This window comes from Rhinolophus sinicus, chromosome 1, assembly GCF_057876585.1.
Source record: "Rhinolophus sinicus isolate RSI-liver-muscle chromosome 1, RSI-T2T, whole genome shotgun sequence".
NCBI classification, from domain to species: domain Eukaryota; kingdom Metazoa; phylum Chordata; class Mammalia; order Chiroptera; family Rhinolophidae; genus Rhinolophus; species Rhinolophus sinicus.
Genome location: NC_142501.1, coordinates 170,995,577 through 171,001,715, shown reverse-complemented (window position 1 = coordinate 171,001,715; position 6,139 = coordinate 170,995,577). Strand labels below are relative to the sequence as shown.

The 6,139-nt window shown below is 39.1% G+C and overlaps 1 protein-coding gene across 6 annotated transcripts in view; it reads left to right on the top strand.

Moving 5' to 3' along the window:
* Window positions 1–4,783: 4,783 nt before the first annotated feature.
* SNCA (synuclein alpha) overlaps window positions 4,784–6,139 on the top strand; it is a 106,475-nt gene continuing 105,119 nt past the window's right edge. The window contains exon 1 of one of the 6 annotated variants that reach the window (XM_019741167.3): window positions 4,784–4,871. The gene's annotated coding sequence lies outside the window, so the exon portion shown is untranslated. The other 5 variants (XM_019741170.3, XM_019741168.3, XM_019741165.3 and 2 more) reach the window with 5 other exon arrangements.

Genomic DNA, 6,139 nt, shown 5'->3' with positions numbered 1-6,139 from the left:
TCATGGTTTATCACAGAGAAGTTGATTTAAGAGGAACTGTCATGCAGCACGGCAGGCAGGGTCTCCTGTCCCGCTCCCCACATAAGAACGCAGGATAGGGTGAGGCCAAAAAGGAACACTCATGGAGCCATAGATAGGGGAGCCATACCACTATATTCTCACTGGTGGCTGGGTTGGAGACACAGGAAACAGGAGCCACACGATCCGCAACCCTCACTCCACCACTTGCTTGCTCAGCCACCATCTTCTTGCTAGCCCCCATTTGCTCCTAGCGTAGTCACAGCAGTTATATTAGTGGCCAGTGGCTCACTGGTTACAGCTGATGGTCAACTAGCCACAGTTGATGGCCATCCAATCACAGTTGATGGTCATTTACTACCTGAGCCAGCACCTTTCCACGTGAGGCTGAGAGCCTGGAAACTGCACTCCTGGCTCTGTCCCCACAGGAACTCATGAATAATATTTAAATATTTATGAAGAATTGTTAGACTGAATATATAGACAAGCTCTTTTCCCACTTATGGGAAGATAATCAGAGAAATTTAACTCAAGTGATGTTTATAAAAATTAAAAATAGACAATTGATTAAATATGTTACAATGTAATGTTTTATAGTAAAAATGACATTACAAATCTGTATTCATTGACATGGATAGTTTTTGATGTTAAAGTATTTATCAAATAACCATTAAGAAACAATTTCTTCTCTGAATAATTTCCCTTTCTTAAGCTCAATAATAATGTGGGGTAACAAGCTATCAAAACATTAATGATATGCTTTTTAAATAGCGTGGAAGAAAATATCTAAATGCCACTGCATATGCAAATTATCTGTAGAGACACTATATTAGACGCCTGGATAATTTTGATATTATATGGAACATGCTCATTTTATTAGTTTGCTATGATTTCTCTCTTGGCAAAGGCATTATTTCAGTCCAAAACACTGCATAAATCATTATAAATTCCCCTGAAATGTTTTTTCATCCATTTATTTTCTGCCTTTCTGAACACAAATGCAGTTGAGAAGCAGAAGTAGATCTGTCATTGTCTTATCAGTCTGTCCATTCTTCACTCACCTGGAACATTAGAGGCTGAGTTTATCTCTGAATTGGATATTCATTCTGAAGCCTTTTAGAGCTGCTGTCACAACAAGTCTGGCAAACTTGGAACATTTGTTACATCATTTTATTTTTCTCCCTTGGCAAATCAACAGAACTTGTACAGAGCTCTTACACTGCGCCTTTAAAGAAACCAGGTTCCAAGAATATAAAACTGTCAATAAAGATAGAGAATATTAATTCTACCACTGTCACTATATTTCTTCGGGCTACTGATGTGATCTGTGAATGATGTTACTATAATCCACACATTAGGGTGAAAAAAGAGATTTTTGGCAGATTTTAAATTAATGACTCCTATCAATGCTCCTTGAATCCTCCCATCCTATCTCCTCACAACTTCCATCCATGGTGGGAAATTTTTTACCTACATACCATAATTAGCCAAAGTTATTGATGAAGAGGCATTAGATAACATAAGTTTGTTTAGGGTGAGATGGGAGGTTGGGGTGGGGTGTTGGGAAAATGTTGAAAACTACTGCAGTGGAAAAAGTATTTCTTAAGGCACCCTAAAACATGGGGGCTAGATAATAATAACTACTTGTATTGACAGATTCCACTGTGCTTTGTTCTTTACTAAAACTATATTATTTATCCCTTGCAACAATCACACAAGTAAAATGTCATCCTCATTTTGTAAATAAAAAAATTAGAGATTTAGAGAGGTTAGATACTTGCTCTGGATTAGTGATACCAAGTTTAACTTGCATGCAGTTTCTCCACTCTTATAAGCCAACCATGTTCACCAGGTTTTAGTGCATTTCTTGAACTCATAAATATGTTTCTCCTTCTAATACTCATCTCAGCTTTTTCGATCCTAAAATATTTAAATATCTCTTCTGTCTGACTTTGAAGACTTTAACTTGGATTCTTGCATGTCCTCATATCTTTAGTACCACAAAAAACACAGGGACATTTAAAATGATATACAATTTAATTTTACATACTTTGCATGGCACTTTCCTGTGGTCACGATTTCTACATTGTTGAGGATATACTAATATCATCATATTAATAAATATGATAAACTACATTATGCTGGAATAAATGTCCATTATTTTTTGCTGCCAGCAGTACTGTAACAACAACATGAAGTTGCCCCTGGGGTCAAACTGGAGAATCTTCCTTGAATGCTATACTCCCTCTTCATTGCTCTTCATATCTCTTTCGAGTAACCCTATTGCCCTGTTTCAAGCTCAGCCTCTTTCCAAAATCATACACAATGCCATCCCAACTGTATGCATTAGGCTTTCCCCTCTCTGCCTACTAGGAAATTACAAGGGAGCCAACCAAGATCTCACTACCTCATATTTTTCATACATTTGCATAACATGAGAGGAAGGTGCAAAGAGAAGATAAGAAACAGATTAAAATCTCTTTCATCACTTGGTCATGGGCAGATTCCTCATTTTTCACGTCATTTCATTGCAGCACAAGCTTACTACATGGCACACCTAAAAATCCGTGTTTAATGAGAAGACAAAGAGAGTTTAGGTTAACTATGCATTTCATAGAATATTAATCTGTAACTAATTTACTGTATTAAACTCAAATACAACAATCCTATATAAGAGTAGCAAAATATTTAGAATTCATTTGTCAAAGAGAAAGCCAAACATGTATGATGTACACTAACAAAACGTACACATTAGTAATATTTCCCAATAGATTATTCTTCTATATCCCTTATGAGGTAAAGGCCATTCAATAAGATTATTTTTAAAGTTATATTCAGAGAGTTAAAATTTTACTCAGGGCCATGCTATCAATCAATGATGAAAAAAATCTTTAGTAGCATTTAGTTCCCTTCTTTGTTCTTGAGTAGTTCTGCCGCTTTACAAATACAGAGCTAAGAGACTACAGGTAGAACATAATGTCACTATTAATATTATTAGTAATTAAAAGTTTATTGAATGCTTACTATGTTCAAGGCACTTTAATGGGCGAAAAGAGGAGTAAAACATAAACTTATAATTTAAAATGACAAAAAAATTGTTTTGCCTTTTTGTGTGTGTGTGGGCTGTGAGGAATCATTTCCCCCTGCTGAAAATTACCAATATAGAAAAGGCAAAATGTCAAATATGAATGCACTGTTTTATAATAACAAAAATTCTCCTGGATTTCCATTGTCACATCCAAATTTAAAGGTTATTTCTAACACAGTTGGGTCTCAGCTTTTCCCTCCCATTTGATAACATAACCCATCTGTAAGGTTCCAGAGAGTAAATGCTAATTCTGGAGACAAATGTGCCTTCTGGAACAGTTCCTGCTAGATTATCTCAGCTCTGCTACTCAAGAACTAGACAATCTAATTCTGTTACTGAAAATCTTTGAGCTTCAGATTCCCTGTCCATAAAACATACATAATAAAACTTAACTTACCCACTTGTTATGATTAAATAATATAGTACATTGGTCCTTTGCCAAGTACAATTTAAAGGTTTGGAATCATGCTGTCCTATAGCAAAGACAAAAAAGTAACGACTGCTCAAAACAATTCTCTCATTGGTCTGCAGTGGGATCTAAAATATCAGTCATTTCCTCCCCTTCAGAAGTTTCTGTTAAACTATAAATATGTCATATGAAATAGTATGTTAAATAATTGTCATAATAGTCTATCAAGGGACCTAGCTGTGATGGGTCACAGTGGAAAACATTTATCATTGTCAGTAATAAAAAAATAATAATCAAGAGCAATAAAAATAAACAAACTACTGATATATGTGACAACATGAATGAACTTCACACATATTATGCTGAGTGAAAGGAGCCAGATACAAAAAAACAACTTCATACTGTACAATTCCATTTTTGAAATTCTTGAATATGCACAACTAAGAAGGGCAGGAAGGAACTTTCTGGGGTTGTGAAACTGTTCTGTCTTCAAAATGGTGTGAGCTACATGAATGCATATGTTTTACAAAACTAATTTGAAGATCTTAAGATTTGAGCATTTCACTGTCTATAAATTATACTTCAGTTAAAAAAAAGACCATCTAAACATTATTGTTGTTATCCATTATTCTTATCTGCCATGGATGCATGCTAAAATATTTACAGATGAAAAAGACATATGTAATTCTTGGAATTTAGTAAAAAATGCAGGAGAACTGATAAAAATTGGGAAGTGGACAGGCATATAGATGACTAGCCATAAATTGAAAAATGGTGGAAGTTGGGTGCTATTCACAAGAGAGTCTTTTATTTTCTCTACTTTTGTATATGTTTAAACATTTTCCATAATAAAAGGTCAAAAAAAGAGGTGTTATTTGTGTTAACTCCTCATTTACAAAAGTGAAAGAGGACAAAACTTGTAGAAAGTCTCAAAGCCAGACAACAAACCAGCTTTCAAGTTTAACCTTCTTTCTCTGACCCCAAGGAAACAACAGGAGAGTTTTGGAAAGGCTACTATTAAAAAGGGTAGACCAGTGATGCAAGGAGTTGTTTAATCAATAATGTATACTTGCTTCCTGTCCCTTTCGGTTTCAAATGGTTGTTTTGTAGATTTAAATTTCATTTTACTCAGATTTCAAACACAAGTGAGTGCAAGGGTGAAAGAACACCCCACCAATAAAAAATAAAAAATAAAAAATAAAAACGCATCGCAAAGACTTATTTTTCCCTTCCAGTGCTAAAAATCACCCTCCCAATCCAGGCAAAAGAAAAAAGCAAAGGCATTCTGTTAGGAGGAGCTTGGATCTCCATTCGGTGTGATCCGGGAACAGCTTTTTCCCTCCAGCTCTGAAAGAGGTGAAAATGTATTAAGCAACGCAATAATTGTCTTGAAGCCTGCGCGTGTTTGTCGCGTGTTTGTGTGTCTCCGGGTGTGTGTGTGCGTGTGTTGAGAGAGGGGGTTGTCAGCTCCGAGGACAACGTGAATCAGGTGTCAGAAAGGTGAGTGGTGTGTAAAATCGCGGTTTCAGAAGGGATCGAAGAAGAAATTGGATATGATGGTTCAGGAGCATAAACCACGCTAGGTTTATGCTCCTGAACCAGACACTTGAGTCTTTAAAGTAAATTCCATTTCGATATCTAAAAGGCTTACGACCGCTTGGTTTCGACGGCTAAGGAATATTTTTATTCCTTGTTCAGCTGATGCGAAAACCTGCGTCTGGCAGCCCCTGATTGGTGGAAAAGAAAATGGTGATAGTGTAGTGGGAAGAGGATTTGACAAGCTTTCTCCTGCCTCCTCAACCTGTAACTCTTCCTTATTTGTCTCCTCTCTACTCGCAGGGCCCTTTCGGGTACAGGCAAGGTTCAGAGCAAACGAAAATAGAGGATATTTAAGCAAAAGCACCCTTAACGTTGGGTCCTACGATCATTAATCAAATTTCAGCGATCCGAGGGAAACGTGCTCTTGGCGGTGCCGGTGTGGCACCTTCTTGAGCTGTCTCCTTCAGCAGCTCCCCAAGAGCTTGGCTCTATGTTTGGTGGTTGATCCCTCAGACCCCCACGCCCCCAGGTAGGTTCTGGCCTGGGGGTCCCCGTGAGGATCCAGAAGGAAAGGCAGAGACAGGGGAGGGAAAGAGGTAGAGAGATGTCAGCCAAGCTTAACGGCTCCGGATCGCCCCAAGAGTCCCTGTGACTCTGAACTTGAGGTGAAGCTCAGAACACCCCCACCTTCCCGCCTCCCAGGACCAGGCGGGGGGCTGGAATTGAAGGTACAGCTTTCCCCCCACCCCAACCCCCACCCCAACCCCCATCCCCATCCCCATCCCCATCCAGAAGAGGAGTGAAGTGCAGGCGGCGCGGAAAGCAGCGAGAGGCAGGAGAGGGGAGGGGAGAGGCGCTGACAAATCAGCTGCGGGGGCGTTGAGCAGAAGAGGAGGAGGAGGAAAAAGAGGAGAAAGACCGCGACGACGAGAAGGGACCCGAGAAAGGGGGCGAGTGACCGAGCGCGGGGACGCGGGTGAGGTGTGTGCTGGTTTTAGAGCCGACCTGGGGACCCAGTCTTGCCTTTAGCATCCTTCGCGCGTTCTCCCCGCCTTCCCTTCCATCCCTCTATCTTTTTCTCTGGG